Source organism: Chrysochloris asiatica, unplaced genomic scaffold, assembly GCF_000296735.1.
Source record: "Chrysochloris asiatica unplaced genomic scaffold, ChrAsi1.0 scaffold00104, whole genome shotgun sequence".
NCBI classification, from domain to species: domain Eukaryota; kingdom Metazoa; phylum Chordata; class Mammalia; order Afrosoricida; family Chrysochloridae; genus Chrysochloris; species Chrysochloris asiatica.
In genome coordinates, this window is record NW_006408622.1 from 5586709 (window position 1) to 5590812 (window position 4104).

The 4104-nt window shown below is 38.5% G+C and overlaps 1 pseudogene; it reads right to left on the reverse strand.

Annotated features, from left to right (window-relative positions):
* Positions 1 to 1194: 1194 nt before the first annotated feature.
* LOC102836973 lies at positions 1195 to 1754 on the reverse strand (annotated as a pseudogene).
* Positions 1755 to 4104: the final 2350 nt, after the last annotated feature.

Below are 4104 nucleotides of genomic sequence, written 5' to 3' on the forward strand. Positions count from 1 at the left end.
AAAAGCAATAGAATATATGTATATTTGTGTGTGTGTGTGTATGTGTGTATGCTTTTGTTAAGTGCTGTGGAGTCAGTTCCGACTCATAGCAACCCTATATAAGGTATCTGAGACTGTACTCTTTACAGGAGTGGAAAGTCTCATCTTTCTCCTACACAATTTAAGTGTATGTGTGTGTGTATGTTGCTGTTAAGTGCCATTGAGTTGGATAGACCCTGTATAGGGTTTCCAAGGAGTAGCTGGTGAGCTTGAACTGTTGACCTTGTGGTTCAAACCAACCTCTTGAAGTCCAGCACATTAACCCACAGCGTCACACCAAGTTTCCAATACCAAAAGATCAAAACACCATACAAGTAGTCTTTTGATTTTTGGTTATATATATATATATATGTGTGTGTGTGTGTGTGTGTACTTATGGTGGTGGTGGTATGCCGTGAAGTCAATTCCAGCTCATAGCGACTTTGCATAGGGCTCCCAAGGCTACATATAAATCTTTATGGGAGCAGAAAGCCTCATCTTTCTCCCATGGAATGACTGGTATTTTTTAACTACATATATAAATATATATATTTCTTAAATGAATATGATGACTGAAATAAACAATGCACAAATCAACTACACTGAATGGGATTATCAACAGATAAGCACATCAGGGATTTTGAATGCATAGTAATAGAAAAATCTAAAGTGGAAAACAAGAGAAAAAATGTTTTAAATAAACAGAGCATCAGTGATCTCTGAAAGATCAGGTCATTTAACATGCGTGTGATTGTAGATCCAGGAGAAGAAGATAAAGAGGAAGAAAATATATTTAAATCAATAGCAAATGTAAAAAAAGTAACATACTAATCTGCATGCCATTTTCTTACAGTGGTTAGAACTTTTGTTATTAGTTGGCATCAAATTGATTTCAACTTATGGTGACTGTATGTACAAAAGAATGAACCACAGCCTGGTCCTGTACAATCCTCACAACCGTTGCTGTTTGAGCTCATTATTGCAGCCACTATGGCAACTCATCTCCTTGAGTGTCTTTCTCTTATTTGCTGACCTCTCTATATCTCTAGCACGATGTCCTTCTCCAGAGACTGGTACAGGCCCAAAGCATATGACATGGAGTCTCATCTTTCGTACTTCTAAGGAATATTCTGGTTATACTTTATTTTTTTCTTGAGAACTAACTTTTTAATTTTCTCATTTCTTGCATTTGAAATACTCTTTGATAACATCCTTGGCCTAAGATTCTTTGCCATAGCTCTTACCAACCACACATTTGCAACCAACCACTTTGCAAGGTTTTCCCTCTCCGCCAGTTCTGCAGAGACCTACCTATCCCCCTGGAGTCCTGGTGTAGTGCTGTGGTCTAAAGCACTGGGCCACAACGTGGGTTTGAACTACAAGGTCAACAGTTCAAATTCACCAGCTGCTCCTTGGAAACCCTATACAGGATCCCTATGAATCAGGACCCACCTGACAGCACTTACAACAACAACCCATTCCCCTAATTTCTTGTTGTCATCAACGTTAATAAAGTTGATTGGGTGTTCAGCACATAGGGCCTCTACTAACTTGACGTACATCAGCTCATCACAGTTGGATACAAGAACACAAAGATGGACTTGGCACTTGTCTAAGAGTGGCAATTTCACGAATTCCACCTGCTAGACCATCATGGATGAGGGTGGTCTTCAGCACCTCTTGTAAAGCGTGTTAACACCCATTATACCTCCAGCAGCAATGCCTTCCTCAACCATGGTTGTGGACTACAGGTGGAGCCGAGTCTTGAACACATCTGGGCCTCTGCCTCTGCACAATTTGACAGCAACAAGGAAAGAGGTCTGGTTATACTTGTTCTAAGACATACTTTTGTTCTCCTGGCATTCCATGCTAGATGCAATATTCTTTGCTAACACCATAATTCAAATGAATCAACTCTTCTCTGGTCTTCCTAATTCATTGTCTCGCTTTTGCATGCATATGAGACAATACCACAATACCATGGCTTGAGTCAAGCACACTTTAGACTTCAAAGTGACATCTTTGCTTTTAACATTTCAAAGAGCTCTTTTCTGGATTTGCGCAATGAAAGTTTGTCATTTGATTTCCTAACCACTGCTTCTATGGGCATTGATTATGGATCCAAGTTTAAAAAAAAAAAAAAATTCCTTGCCAACTTCAATATTTTCTCTGTTCATTATGAAGTTACTTATCTGTACAATTGTGAGAATTTTTGTTTTCTTAATGTTGAGCTATAATTCATACTGCAGGCTGTGGTCTTTGATCTTAATCAGTAAGTATGTTAAGACCTCTTCACTTTCAGCAAACAATGTTGTGTCATCTGCCTATTTCAGGTTGTTAATAAGTCTTCCTCCAATCCCAATACCATGTTCTTCTTCACATAGTCCAGCTACACAGACTAGTTGCTCAGCAAAGAGATTGAATCAGTAGAGTGAAAAGATACAACCTTAACTCACATTTTTCCTTAATTTTAATTATACAGTAACTCTTTTTTCTGTTCAAATGACTCTCTCCTTTTCTATGTACAATTTCTTACATGAGCACCAATAAGTGTTCTGGAATTACCGTTCTTTGCATCATTGTCCATCATTTGTTATGATGCATAGTTTTTGCATAGTCTGTAAGATGCAGGTAAACGTCTTTGGTATTCTCTGCTTTCAGTCAAGATCCATCTGACATTTGCAATGATATCCCTCATTCCAGTTCCTTTTCTGAATCCATTTGAATTTCTGGCATCAATAGACTGCTGCATTTAAAAATAATCTTCAGCAAAAATTTTACTTGCATGTGATCTTAGTGTTAATGTTTGGTAATTTTCACATTGTATCGACTCATCTTTCTTTAGAATGGACACAAATATGTATGTCTTCCAGTTATTTAAGGAGCTCTGGTAGTGTAGTGGTTATGAATCGGGCTGCAAACAACAAGGTCAGCAGTTCAAAACTACCAGCTGTTCCTCAGGAGAAAGATGAGGTGTTCTGCTCCCCAAAAGATTTACAGCCTCAGAAACCCCGTACAGGGTCACTATGAGTTAGAACCGACTCCACGGAACACTACCACCACCACCACCACCAGTTATTTGACCAGGTCATCCAAATTTCTTGGTATAGACAAGTGAGTGCTTTTACCTTTGGATTCCTTTGTTGAAATATCTCAATTGGTTTTATGTCAACTCCCAGAACCTTGTTTTTCACCACTGCCTTGGACATCGTCTGTCAACAAAACACCACTGTTTCTTGATCTTACTCTGCCTACTGAAATGATTGAGCATCAATCACTTCTTTTGGTATATGTTCCTTTTGTCTTATTTTGATGCTTCCAGCATCATTCAATATCTTGAGTATAGAATCCTTCAGTATTACAACTTGAGGCTAAATTTTTTTCTTCAGTTCTTCCAGCTTGAGATATGTTAAGTGAGTTCTTCCCTTTTGGTTTTCTAACTCCAGGTCTTTGCACATTTCATTGTAATACTTGCTCTTGACTTTTTGGACTGAGCTTTGAAATCTTCTCTTCAGCAAATTTACTTCATCATTTCTTCCATTCACTTTAGCTACTCTATATTCAAGAGCAAATTTCAGAGTCTCTTCTGACATACGTTTTGAACTTTGCTTTCTTTCCTGTCTTCTTAATGACCTTTTGCTTTCTCCATGCATGATGTCATCCCACAACTCTCCTGGACTTAAGTCATTAGTGTTCAATTCATCAAATCTATTCTTCAGATGGTCTCTAAATTCAGTAAGATATTCTGAAGGTTGTACTTTGGCTCTCATGCATGTATTTAACTTTCTTCCACTGAACATGAACTTGAATGTGAGTTATTTATTGGTCTGTTCCACAGTTGGCTGTTGTTCTTGTTTTGACTGATGGTATTCAGCTTCTCCATTGTCTCAAGGAACACTTGTGGTGTACTGAATTATGAGTTGGGCTGTTATTAACTGCAAGGCCAGCAGTTCTAACCCACTGGCTTCTCTACACGAGAAAGATGACGTTTTCTGCTCCTGTGAAGATTTACAGCTTCAGAAATGCTATACAGGGTCCGTCATGAGTCAGATCCAACTCACTGGCACCATCACCATTATTTCCTGC